The sequence below is a fragment of the Lactuca virosa genome, chromosome 6, assembly GCF_052849685.1.
Source record: "Lactuca virosa cultivar CGN04683 chromosome 6, Lactuca_virosa_CGN04683_v6, whole genome shotgun sequence".
Taxonomy (NCBI): Eukaryota; Viridiplantae; Streptophyta; class Magnoliopsida; order Asterales; family Asteraceae; genus Lactuca; species Lactuca virosa.
Window position 1 is genome coordinate 127,538,729 of NC_136431.1, and position 15,791 is coordinate 127,554,519.

Below are 15,791 nucleotides of genomic sequence, written 5' to 3' on the forward strand. Positions count from 1 at the left end.
TGTTCTCGATATAACCTACCTCTCTCTCTCTCTCTCTATATATATATATATATATATATATATATATATATATATATATATATATATATATATATATATATATATATATAAGGAGGTCATCTATCTTGAACCATATTCATCTGAAACTCCCAAACTCTTCAACTTATGTCACTTAAATGATAATACAAACCAAAAGTTTTTCAACTTAGGAAACTTAGTTCGTACTTATGACACATGATTGGTTATTATATATATAGTTCATATAGGTAGATGATCATATTTATAAGGTTTAAAGAATGATATGTAAAGAAATATGATTTGCGAACATACAAAGAGCTATTTGCGGTGAATTTATTTATATTGAATGAGAAAGGGGTATGAAGATGTCAATTTATATAAGCAAAGACATATCTTAATAGTTTTGATTATGTTAATGTCAGTATTCCATAAAGCTATTGTAAATATTCTTTTTGTTATATGAAAATGATATGATGAAGATGTTTAATGTAACTAAATTGGAATTTGATCACTTCTTTTAATGTGTGTATATATATATATATATATATATATATATATATATATATATATATATATATATATATATATATATATATATATATATATATCGTTTCTTGAGAAAAAATTGTAGAAGTTATATTTGTTTTTTTTGTTTGTACATAATCCATTTATTTTTAACCACATTAATTTGAGTTTTGAATATATTAAACCTCTTTATTAGAATTATGTTTATGTTAGTATTCTTAAAAACTATTGTATATTCTTTTTTAATATAAAAATGAGATGATGATGTGACATCCCAATATTTTATGGTCATTTTAAAATATAGTGTTTATGCTTATTTAAAACATTTGTTGTTATGGAATTGGTCCCAAAAATATCCTTAACATGATATGATATCAAAATCATGACATTTTAGAATATTTTACTTTTAAAAAGCCTGGGATGTCATAACTCATACAAGAAACATAAGCATAAACGAACGTTACAATATCTTAGAGTAACAATCTACATCTATTTGAATCTCTCATAGTGCATGTACTTTTGTACCGCTACCTATGATACAAAGAAGATGAGCGGGTCAGGTTCGGAAACTTGGTGAGTACATAGAAATTTCAATCCCACAATATATATATATATATATATATATATATATATATATATATATATATATATATATATATATATATATATATATAGGTCTAGGTTCTATAGAAAACAAAAAACCCTAAAAATCATAAAAATGCATAAAAAAAATACTTAAAGATCACAAAACTTTTTTTTTGAATTTTTTTAGAAAAAACCACAGCTTTTACTACAAATTCGCTGAATTTTTTTTTGAAAAAAAACCAGATTAAAAAAAATGATTTTTTTAGCGATATATATATATATATATATATATATATATATATATATATATATATATATATCAAAACTCGCAATATACAAATATCTCTCGTATAAGCAATCTACCCCATCCCGCCGATCCTTACATAATTCATACTCTCAGATTCAGAAATCAAAAACTTCACCTAATCCATACTCTCAGATCAACAATAAATAATTATATCTAATCCATACTCACGGATCAGGGGCGAATGACTATGTCTTGTCTATACTCTCGGATCAGTGACAAATGACTATGCATGTTCTATACTATTGGACAATGGAAAAATAATTACGCATAATCCATACTCTTAGATCAGTGAAAAATGACTATGCCTAATCCATACTCTCGAACCAGGGACGATAAAATTATGCCTAATCCATACTCTCGGACTAGGGACAAAAAATTATGCCTAATCCATACTCTTGGATCAATGACAAATGACTATGTATAATCCATAGTCTCAGACCAATGACAAATAATTATGCCTAATCCATACTCTCGGATCAGTGGCATATGACTATAGTTAATCCGTACTCTCAGACCAGGGATGAATGTTAGAGTTCTACGCTCCGTGTATATGTCACACGTATTCTTAAGGAGATACTACCCAATATTCATCTTAATTATTTAGGTCTTTTGTGTTAGTCTTATTTTATCTTTGGTAAGACAATGATTCTCTACTCCTAATATTTATACTATTATTATCGTGAAATATTATATATATCTTAACGCATATAGAACCGTACTTGGTTCGCATATCATATACTATCAAATATCTTCTTAACACACATTCCAGGCAATAAGCATATTGCTCACATATAAACTCTTTAACATATATTTAATACTTTAATTAATACTTGTATTAAAATCATGTTCATGAAATAGAATATGCACTCATTTGATAAAAGCGACTAACGATTTCGGCAACTCTTCGCTTCGTACATTGAAAAGACCTAGACACATAAAGTATTAAACAGTAGTCTAGTTTCGAAATCCTAGTGACCATAATAACTATAGTCTAGATTCCTCACTAATCCTAATGTCTACATCAAGATCTATCGAGTAAGGATCAACCAAGCGGACAATTAGGAAGTAGGATCATTTCGACATATAGCCTTTCTGAAATCCAACAACCAAGCAAACATGGCCATTCTAGACACCTTTCCTGTAAGTAGATCAAACAATATTATGACTTGGAATTACTGATAAATCTTATTTATAGGTCCATAATAATGACTTATGACTATAAATATATGTTACACTGAAAACAAAATAGTGTAGTTTAATTTACATAGGTTTTTGATGTAAACTGGAAATTTAAGCAGACATAATTTCTGACTCTGGAACTCCTGTTCGAAGGTTACAACTAGCTAAGTATTCAGGGGCTTTGTAGGGCTTCGCCATAGGTTAGAAATTCAAGAAAAGTTGGGCCAAAACTAAGAGAAATCGATAGAGAGAGAGAGAGAGAATCGTTTGGAGGGTGTGAGGAATGAAAGGGGGGTGATCAGTTATTTATAGGGGCTTCTGGGCACTTTTTGGCTGCACACAGGACCATGTGCACCACACACATGGTTGATGTGCTTGTCCTAGTGCGATGCTATGTGTGGGATTCTTCTTGGTGCTACGTGTCCTCTTCTAGAAGGGTGCGTGCCATGCGCATGCACGCATGCGGATTTCTGATTTTAAAAATTGCGTAATTTCTTCATACGTGCTGTATATTTGACATTCTTTATATCTACGGAAAGCACACAATGAGATCTACAACTTTAGTTTAGACTCCGTCGGCTAATTTTGAATTAATTTATTTTTCAAAGGCTTAGACTATATCAGCTCATATAAAATGCATAACTCTCTCATCTGACGTCCGTTTTCGACTGTCTCTATATCGTTGAGCTCCTATTAACTAGATCTTCAATTATCGTTTAGATTGTTTTGACCAAAAATTTGATTTATGTGACAGCACTGATGCGCTGAAACTTCAAAAATTAAAACTTCCTCATACGAAGTCAGATTTGGACGTTCTCTATATGCACCCTTTCGGTTTAATGACTACTACGAATTTCGTTCATATTTTGATAGTCTGGCTGTAATTTCCTTCCTCTGACTGTTCTTCTTTCAACCCACATTGCATGACGGGTGTAGTTGGTTCATATCTATAACCCTGAAGTAAACACATTGTCTCGTCTATCTGACGGTCTATCATCAACTGTATCATTGCATGTACTCCTTCCATCATAATTGGCTTGGTGCAACTACTACCTCTGGTTCACGCTCAACCACTTTTGGCTCAGGTTGCTGGTTTCAATTAGTGTTTCCTAATCTGTTGCGTTCTCTCACCATGACGCTCTATGCACAATTGCAGACGTTCAGTGTATAGTGACGAGAATTAAGACAATGAAGACTCTACTTATTATAGACGTATAAATCTCCTTATCACTCCGAAAAGTTATATGCCAGTTCTAATTCCGTAATTAAACATTTAGAAACCTGACCACATAAAATTTCCAGATCCAGTCGGCAAGTGACCATATATCCGATCAAATAAAAGCATCCTAAAGCATATAAGGCATCTTATAGCAATACCATAAATAATCTAGCACATAAAGAAAACTTAGGAGTCTTTCTTAAAATAAGCTAGTGCATATGTCTTATTCAAGCATACTACCTAAAGTATAACAAATACTCATCTCATAATCATCACTTAACATTCTAAGTTTAAGTCCAGAAATACTACAAATTCCTAGTTTGATTAAACTAATGCTTGGATACAAACTGTGACATCTCCAAATTTTATGGCCATTTTAAAACTTTTTGTTTATGCTTATTTAAAAAAATTATTGTGGAATTAGTCCCAAAATGTCATTGAGATGATATAATATCAAAACCAAGGCATTTCAGAAGATTTTCTACTTTAAAAAAATCTGGGATGTCATTACTAATACAAGAAACATAAGCATAGACGGACCTTACATTGTCTTATACTAACAATCAACATCTCCTTGAATCTCTCATTGTGCACGTACCTTTTTACCACTACCAGTGATACAAAGAAGCTAACTAGGCCAGGTTGGTAAACCTAGAAATTACATAGGAATTTCAATCCCACAATGTTATATATATATATATATATATATATATATATATATATATATATATATATATATATATATATATATATATTAAAACTCGCAATATTAAAATATCTCCCATATAAGCAATCTACTCTCATATAAGCAATCTACCCCATCCCGCCGATCCTTACATAATCAATACTCTCAGATTCAGAAATCAATGACTTTACCTAATTCATATGCTCGGATCAGGAATAAATAATTATATCTAGTCCTTACTCTTGGATTAGGAATGAATGACTATGTCTAGTCCATACTCTCGGATAAGTGACAAATGACTATGCCTATTCCATACTCTCGGACCAGGGACAAATAATTATGCCTAATATACTCTCAGATCAGTGACAAATGACTATGCCTAATCCATACTCTCCGACCAGGGACAAATAATTATGCCTAATCCATACTCTCGGATCAGTGACAAATGACTATGCCTAATCCATACTCTCGGACCAGGGACAAAAAATTATGCCTAATTCATACTCTCCGACCAGGGACAAATAGTTATGCCTAATCCATACTCTCGGATCAGTGACAAATGACTATGCCTAATCCATACTCTCGGACCAGGGACAAAAAATTATGCCTAATTCATACTCTCGGATCAATGACAAATGACTATGTATAATCTGTACTCTCGGTCCAGGGACAAATAATTATGCCTAATCATACTCTCGGATCAGTGACAGATGACTATACTTAATCCCTACTCTCGGACCAGGGACGAATGTCAGAGTTCTACCTTCTGTGTATTTCTCACACGTATTTTTAAGGAGATACTACCCAATATTCATCTTACTTATTTAGGTGTTTTATGTTAGTCTTATTTTATCTCTGGTAATACTACGATGCTCTACTCCTAATACTTATACTATTATTATCAGGAAATATTATATATATCTTAACACATATAAAACCGTACTTGGTTCGCATATCATATACTATCAAATATCTTCTTAACACATATTCCAGGCAATAAGCATATAGCTCACATATAAAATCTTGGACATATATTTGATACTTTAATTAATACTTGTATTAAAATCATGTTCATGAAATGGACTATGCACTCATTTGATAAAAGTGACTGATGATTTCGGCAACTCTTCGCTTTGTACATTGAAATGACCTAGACACATAAAGTATTAAACCTTAGTCTAGTTTCAAAATCCTGGTGACCATAATAATTATAGTCTAGATTCCTCACTAATCCTAATGTCTACATCAAGATCTATCAAGTAAGGATCAACTAGGCGAGACAGTTAGGAGGTATGATCATTTCGTCATATAGTCTTTCTGAAATCCAACAACCAAGGAATCATGACCATTCTAAACACCTCTCCCGTAAGTAGATCAAACAATATTATGACTTGGAATCACTGATAAATCTTATTTATAGGTCCATAATAATGACTTATGACTATAAATATAAGTGACACTAAAAACAGAAGAGTGTAGTTTAACTTACATAGGTTCTTGATGTAAATTGGAAATCTAAGCACAAGAATTTCTGACTCGGGAACTCTTATTTGAAGGGTACATCTAGCTAATTATTCAGAGGCGTTGCAGGGCTTCGTCGTAAGTTAGAAAATCAAGAAAAGTTGGGCCAAGACTAAGAGAAATCGAGAGTGAATCGTTTGGAGGTTATGAGGAATGAGTGGGGGTTATGAGTTATTTATAGGGGCTTCTGGGCACTTTTTGGCTGCACACATAACCATGCGCGCCACACACATGGTTGGCGTGCTTGTCCTGGTGTGATGCCATGTGTTGGATTCTTCCTGGTGCTACGTGTCCTCTTCTAGAAGCATGCGTGCCACGCACACGCACGCATGCCAATTTTATGATTTTCAAAATTGGGTAATTTCTTCATACGAGCTATGTTTTTGTCATTCTTTATATCCACGGAAAGCACTCGATGAGATCTACGACTTCCATTTAGACTCCGTCGGCTAATTTTGAATTTATTTACTTTACACAGGCTTAGACTATTTAAGCTTATATAAAATGCATAACTCTCTCATCCGACGTCCGTTTTCGACTATCTTTATATCATTGAGCTCATATTAACTAGATCTCCAATTCTCGTTTAGATTGTTTTGGCTAAAAATCGACCAAAAATTTGATTTATTTTCCAACACGATGTGTTGAAACTTTGAAAAAATATAACTTCCTCATACGAAGTCAAATGTGGACGTTCTCTATATGCTCCCTCTCGATTTAATGACTACTACGACTTTCGTTCATATTTGGACAGTCTGACTGTAATTTCCTTCCTCTGATTGTTCTTCTTCTAACCCACGTTGCATGATGGGTGTAGTTGGTTCATATCTATAACCCTAAAGTAAACACCTTGTCTCCTCTATCTGACGGTCTATCATAATCTACATCATTTCCTCTACTCCTTCCATCATAATTGGCTCGGTGCAACTACTACCTCTGGTGCACGCTCAACCACTTGTGGCTCAGGCTGCTAGTTTAAATTAGTGTTTCCTAATCCGCTGCGTTCTCTCACCATGATGCTCTATGCTCCAATGCAAACGTTCAGTGTATAGTGACGAGAATTAAGACAAGGAAGACTCTACTTATTATAGATGTATAAATCTCCTTATCACTCCGAAAAGTTATATGTCAGTTGTAATTCCATAATTAAACATTTAGAAACCTGAACGCATAAAGTTTCCAGATCCGGTCGGCAGTTGACCATAGATCCGATCAAATAAAAGCATCCTAAAGCATATAAGGCATCTTATAAATATAACACAAATAATCTAGCACATAAAGGAAACTTAGGCATCTTTCCTAAAATAAGCTAGTGTATGTGTCTTATTCAAGCATACTACCTAAAGTATAACATATACTCATCTCATAATCATCATTTAGCATTCTAAGTTTAAGTCTAGAAATCCTACAAATTCCTAGTTCGATTAAACTAATGCTTCGATACCAACTGTGACATCCCCAAAATTTATGGCCATTTTAAAACTTTTTGTTTGTGCTTATTTAAAAAAATTATTGCGGAATTGGTCCCAAAAATGTCCTTGACATAATATATGATCAAAACCAAGGCATTTAAGAAGATTTTCTACTTTAAAAAATCTAGGATGTCATAACTAATACAAGAAACATAAGCATAGACGAACCTTACATTGTCTTATACTAACAGTCTACATCTCCTTGAATCTCTCATTGTGCACGTACCTTTGTACCGCTACCTGTGATACAAAGAAACTGACTAGGTCAGGTTGGTAAACCTGGTAAGTACATAGGGATTTCAATCCCAGAATTATATATATATATATATATATATATATATATATATATATATATATATATATATATATATATCTTAAAACTCGCAATATTAAAATTTCTCTCATATAATCAATTTACTCTCATATACGCAATCTACCCCATCCCGCCAATCCTTACATAATCAATACTCTCGGATTCAGAAATGAATGACTTTACCTAATCCATACTCTCAGATCAGGAATAAATAATTATATTTAATCCATACTCTTGGATGAGGAATGAATGACTATGTCTAGTCCATACTCTCGAATAAGTCGCAAATAACTACGCCTATTCCATACTCTCGGACCAGGGACAAATAATTATGCCTAAGATACTCTCAGATCAGTAACAAATGATTATGCCTAATCCATACTCTCAGACAGGGACAAATAATTATGCCTAATCCATACTCTCAGATCAGTGACAAATGACTATGCCTAATCCACACTCTCGGACCACGAACAAAAAAATTATGCCTAATTCATACTCTCGGATCAATGAAAAATGACTATGTATAATCCGTACTCTCGGAGCAGGGACAAATAATTATTCATAATCCATACTCTTGGATCAGTGGCAGATGACTATACTTAATCCGTACTCTCGGAGCAAGGACGAATGTCAGAGTTCTACCCTCTATGTATATCTCACACGTATTCTTAAGGAGATACTACCCAATATTCATCTTAATTGTTTAGGTCTTCTATGTTAGTCTTATTTTATCTCTGTTAATAGTATGATGCTCTACTCCTAATACTTATACTATTATTATCATGAAATATTATATATATCTTAACGCATACAGACCCGTACTTGGTTCGCATATCATATACTATCAAATATCTTCTTAACACATATTCCATGCAATAAGCATATATATATATATATATATATATATATATATATATATATATATATATATATATATATATATATATATATATATATATATATATATATATATATATATATATATATATATATATATATATATATATATATATATAGGTTTAGGTTCTATGGAAAACAAAAAACCCTAAAAATCATAAAAATGCATAAAAAAAATACTTAGAGATCACAAAACTTTTTTTTGAATTTTTTTAGAAAAAATCACAGCTTTCACTACAAATTCGCTGAAATTTTTTTTGAAAAAAAAACCAGATTAAAAAATGATTTTTTTAGCGATATATATATATATATATATATATATATATATATATATATATATATATATATATATATATATATATATATATATATATATATATACCAAAACTCACAATATACAAATATCTCTCGTATAAGCAATCTACCCCAACCCGCCGATCCTTACATAATTCATACTCTCAGATTCAGAAATCAATAACTTCACCTAATCCATACTCTCAGATGAAGAATAAATAATTATATCTAATCCATACTCACGGATCAGGGGCGAATGACTATGTCTTGTCTATACTCTCGGATCAGTGACAAATGACTATGCATGTTCTATACTATTGGACCATGGAAAAATAATTACGCATAATCCATACTCTTAGATCAGTGAAAAATGACTATGCCTAATCCATACTCTCGAACCAGGGACGATAAAATTATGCCTAATCCATACTCTCGGACTAGGGACAAAAAATTATGCCTAATCCATACTCTTGGATCAATGACAAATGACTATGTATAATCCATAGTCTCAGACCAGTGACAAATAATTATGCCTAATCCATACTCTCGGATCAGTGGCATATGACTATAGTTAATCCGTACTCTCAGACCAGGGATGAATGTTAGAGTTCTACGCTCCGTGTATATGTCACACGTATTCTTAAGGAGATACTACCCAATATTCATCTTAATTATTTAGGTCTTTTGTGTTAGTCTTATTTTATCTTTGGTAAGACAATGATTCTCTACTCCTAATATTTATACTATTATTATCGTGAAATATTATATATATCTTAACGCATATAGAACCGTACTTGGTTCGCATATCATATACTATCAAATATCTTCTTAACACACATTCCAGGCAATAAGCATATTGCTCACATATAAACTCTTTAACATATATTTAATACTTTAATTAATACTTGTACTAAAATCATGTTCATGAAATAGAATATGCACTCATTTGATAAAAGCGACTAACGATTTCGGCAACTCTTCGCTTCGTACATTGAAAAGACCTAGACACATAAAGTATTAAACAGTAGTCTAGTTTCGAAATCCTAGTGACCATAATAACTATAGTCTAGATTCCTCACTAATCCTAATGTCTACATCAAGATCTATCGAGTAAGGATCAACCAAGCGGACAATTAGGAAGTAGGATCATTTCGACATATAGCCTTTCTGAAATCCAACAACCAAGCAAACATGACCATTCTAGACACCTTTCCTGTAAGTAGATCAAACAATATTATGACTTGGAATTACTGATAAATCTTATTTATAGGTCCATAATAATGACTTATGACTATAAATATATGTTACACTGAAAACAAAATAGTGTAGTTTAATTTACATAGGTTTTTGATGTAAACTGGAAATTTAAGCAGACATAATTTCTGACTCTGGAACTCCTATTCGAAGGTTACAACTAGCTAAGTATTCAGGGGCTTTGTAGGGCTTCGCCATAGGCTAGAAATTCAAGAAAAGTTGGGCCAAAACTAGGAGAAATCGATAGAGAGAGAGAGAGAATCATTTGGAGGGTGTGAGGAATGAAAGGGGGGTGATCAGTTATTTATAGGGGCTTCTAGGCACTTTTTGGCTGCACACAGGACCATGTGCACCACACACATGGTTAATGTGCTTGTCCTAGTGCGATGCTATGTGTGGGATTCTTCTTGGTGCTACGTGTCCTCTTCTAGAAGCGTGCGTGCCATGCGCATGCACGCGTGCCGATTTCCTGATTTTAAAAATTGCGTAATTTCTTCATACGTGCTCTATTTTTGACATTCTTTATATCTACGGAAAGCACACAATGAGATCCACAACTTTCGTTTAGACTCCGTCGGCTAATTTTGAATTAATTTATTTTTCAAAGGCTTAGACTATATCAGCTCATATAAATTGCAAAACTCTCTCATCTGACGTCCGTTTTCGACTGTCTGTATATCGTTGAGCTCTTATTAACTAGATCTTCAATTCTCGTTTAGATTATTTTGACCAAAAATAGACCAAAAATTTGATTTATGTGACAGTACAGATGCGCTGAAACTTCGAAAATTAAAACTTCCTCATACGAAGTCAGATTTGGACGTTATCCATATGCACCCTTTCGGTTTAATGACTACTACGAATTTCGTTCATATTTTGATAGTCTGGCTGTAATTTCCTTCCTCCGACTGTTCTTCTTTCAACCCACATTGCATGACGGGTGTAGTTGGTTCATATCTATAACCCTGAAGTAAACACATTGTCTCGTCTATCTGACGGTCTATCATCAACTGTATCATTGCATGTACTCCTTCCATCATAATTGGCTTGGTGCAACTACTACCTCTGGTTCACGCTCAACCACTTTTGGCTCAGGTTGCTGGTTTCAATTAGTGTTTCCTAATCTGTTGCGTTCTCTCACCATGACGCTCTATGCACAATTGCAGACGTTCAGTGTATAGTGACGAGAATTAAGACAATGAAGACTCTACTTATTATAGACGTATAAATCTCCTTATCACTCCGAAAAGTTATATGCCAGTTCTAATTCCATAATTAAACATTTAGAAACCTGACCACATAAAATTTCCAGATCCAGTCGGCAAGTGACCATATATCCGATCAAATAAAAGCATCCTAAAGCATATAAGGCATCTTATAGCAATACCATAAATAATCTAGCACATAAAGAAAACTTAGGAGTCTTTCTTAAAATAAGCTAGTGCATATGTCTTATTCAAGCATACTACCTAAAGTATAACAAATACTCATCTCATAATCATCACTTAACATTCTAAGTTTAAGTCCAGAAATCCTACAAATTCCTAGTTTGATTAAACTAATGTTTGGATACAAACTGTGACATCTCCAAATTTTATGGCCATTTTAAAACTTTTTGTTTATGCTTATTTAAAAAAATTATTGTGGAATTAGTCCCAAAATGTCATTGAGATGATATAATATCAAAACCAAGGCATTTCAGAAGATTTTCTACTTTAAAAAATATGGGATGTCATTACTAATACAAGAAACATAAGCATAGACGGACCTTACATTGTCTTATACTAACAATCAACATCTCCTTGAATCTCTCATTGTGCACGTACCTTTTTACCACTACCAGTGATACAAAGAAGCTAATTAGGCCAGGTTGGTAAACCTAGAAAGTACATAGGAATTTCAATCCCACAATGTTATATATATATATATATATATATATATATATATATATATATATATATATATATATATATATATATATATATATATATATATATTAAAACTCGCAATATTGAAATATCTCCCATATAAGCAATCTACTCTCATATAAGCAATCTACCCCATCCCGCCGATCCTTACATAATCAATACTCTCAGATTCAGAAATCAATGACTTTACCTAATCCATACGCTCGGATCAGGAATAAATAATTATATCTAGTCCTTACTCTTGGATTAGGAATGAATGACTATGTCTAGTCCATACTCTCGGATAAGTGACAAATGACTATGCCTATTCCATACTCTCGGACCAAGGACAAATAATTATGCCTAATATACTCTCAGATCAGTGACAAATGACTATGCCTAATCCATACTCTCCGACCAGGGACAAATAATTATGCCTAATCCATACTCTCAGATCAGTGACAAATGACTATGCCTAATCCATACTCTCGGACCAGGGACAAAAAATTATGCCTAATTCATACTCTCGGATCAATGACAAATGACTATGTATAATCTGTACTCTCGGTCCAGGGACAAATAATTATGCCTAATCATACTCTCAGATCAGTGACAGATGACTATACTTAATCCCTACTCTCGGACCAGGGACGAATGTCAGAGTTCTACCTTCTGTGTATTTCTCACACGTATTTTTAAGGAGATACTACCCAATATTCATCTTACTTATTTAGGTGTTTTATGTTAGTCTTATTTTATCTCTGGTAATACTACGATGCTCTACTCCTAATACTTATACTATTATTATCAGGAAATATTATATATATCTTAACACATATAAAACCGTACTTGGTTCGCATATCATATACTATCAAATATCTTCTTAACACATATTCCAGGCAATAAGCATATAGCTCACATATAAAATCTTGGACATATATTTGATACTTTAATTAATACTTGTATTAAAATCATGTTCATGAAATGGACTATGCACTCATTTGATAAAAGTGACTGATGATTTCGGCAACTCTTCGCTTTGTACATTGAAATGACCTAGACACATAAAGTATTAAACCTTAGTCTAGTTTCAAAATCCTGGTGACCATAATAATTATAGTCTAGATTCCTCACTAATCCTAATGTCTACATCAAGATCTATCAAGTAAGGATCAACTAGGCGAGACAGTTAGGAGGTATGATCATTTCGTCATATAGTCTTTCTGAAATCCAACAACCAAGGAATCATGACCATTCTAAACACCTCTCCCGTAAGTAGATCAAACAATATTATGACTTGGAATCACTGATAAATCTTATTTATAGGTCCATAATAATGACTTATGACTATAAATATAAGTGACACTAAAAACAGAAGAGTGTAGTTTAACTTACATAGGTTCTTGATGTAAATTGGAAATCTAAGCACAAGAATTTCTGACTCGGAACTCTTATTTGAAGGGTACATCTAGCTAATTATTCAGAGCCGTTGCAGGGCTTCGTCGTAAGCTAGAAAATCAAGAAAAGTTGGGCCAAGACTAAGAGAAATCGAGAGTGAATCGTTTGGAGGTTATGAGGAATGAGTGGGGGTTATGAGTTATTTATAGGGGCTTCTGGGCACTTTTTGGCTGCACACATAACCATGCACGCCACACACATGGTTGGCGTGCTTGTCCTGGTGTGATGCCATGTGTTGGATTCTTCCTGGTGCTACGTGTCCTCTTCTAGAAGCATGCGTGCCACACACACGCACGCATGCCAATTTTATGATTTTCAAAATTGGGTAATTTCTTCATACGAGCTATGTTTTTGTCATTCTTTATATCCACGGAAAGCACTCGATGAGATCTACGACTTCCATTTAGACTCCGTCGGCTAATTTTGAATTTATTTACTTTACACAGGCTTAGACTATTTAAGCTTATATAAAATGCATAACTCTCTCATCCGACGTCCGTTTTCGACTATCTTTATATCATTGAGCTCATATTAACTAGATCTCCAATTCTCGTTTAGATTGTTTTGGCTAAAAATCGACCAAAAATTTGATTTATTTTCCAACACGATGTGTTGAAACTTTGAAAAAATATAACTTCCTCATACGAAGTCAAATGTGGACGTTCTCTATATGCTCCCTCTCGGTTTAATGACTACTACGACTTTCGTTCATATTTGGACAGTCTGACTGTAATTTCCTTCCTCTGACTGTTCTTCTTCTAACCCACGTTGCATGATGGGTGTAGTTGGTTCATATCTATAACCCTGAAGTAAACACCTTGTCTCCTCTATCTGACGGTCTATCATAATCTACATCATTTCCTCTACTCCTTCCATCATAATTGGCTCGGTGCAACTACTACCTCTGGTGCACGCTCAACCACTTGTGGCTCAGGCTGCTAGTTTAAATTAGTGTTTCCTAATCCGCTGCGTTCTCTCACCATGATGCTCTATGCTCCAATGCAAACGTTCAGTGTATAGTGACGATAATTAAGACAAGGAAGACTCTACTTATTATAGATGTATAAATCTCCTTATCACTCCGAAAAGTTATATGTCAGTTGTAATTCCATAATTAAACATTTAGAAACCTGAACACATAAAGTTTCCAGATCCGGTCGGCAGTTGAGCATAGATCCGATCAAATAAAAGCATCCTAAAGCATATAAGGCATCTTATAACTATAACACAAATAATCTAGCACATAAAGGAAACTTAGGCATCTTTCCTAAAATAAGCTAGTGTATGTGTCTTATTCAAGCATACTACCTAAAGTATAACATATACTCATCTCATAATCATCATTTAGCATTCTAAGTTTAAGTCTAGAAATCCTACAAATTCCTAGTTCGATTAAACTAATGCTTCGATACCAACTGTGACATCCCCAAAATTTATGGCCATTTTAAAACTTTTTGTTTGTGCTTATTTAAAAAAATTATTGCGGAATTGGTCCCAAAAATGTCCTTGACATAATATATGATCAAAACCAAGGCATTTAAGAAGATTTTCTACTTTAAAAAATCTAGGATGTCATAACTAATACAAGAAACATAAGCATAGACGAACCTTACATTGTCTTATACTAACAGTCTACATCACCTTGAATCTCTCATTGTGCACGTACCTTTGTACCGCTACCTGTGATACAAAGAAACTGACTAGGTCAGGTTGGTAAACCTGGTAAGTACATAGGGATTTCAATCCCACAATTTATATATATATATATATATATATATATATATATATATATCTTAAAACTCGCAATATTAAAATTTCTCTCATATAAGCAATTTACTCTCATATAAGCAATCTACCCCATCCCGCCAATCCTTACATAATCAATACTCTCGGATTCAGAAATGAATGACTTTACCTAATCCATACTCTCGGATCAGGAATAAATAATTATATTTAATCCATACTCTTGGATGAGGAATGAATGACTATGTCTAGTCCATACTCTCGAATAAGTGGCAAATAACTACGCCTATTCCATACTCTCGGACCAGGGACAAATAATTATGCCTAAGATACTCTCAGATCAGTAACAAATGATTATGCCTAATCCATACTCTCAGACCAGGGACAATTAATTATGCCTAATCCATACTCTCA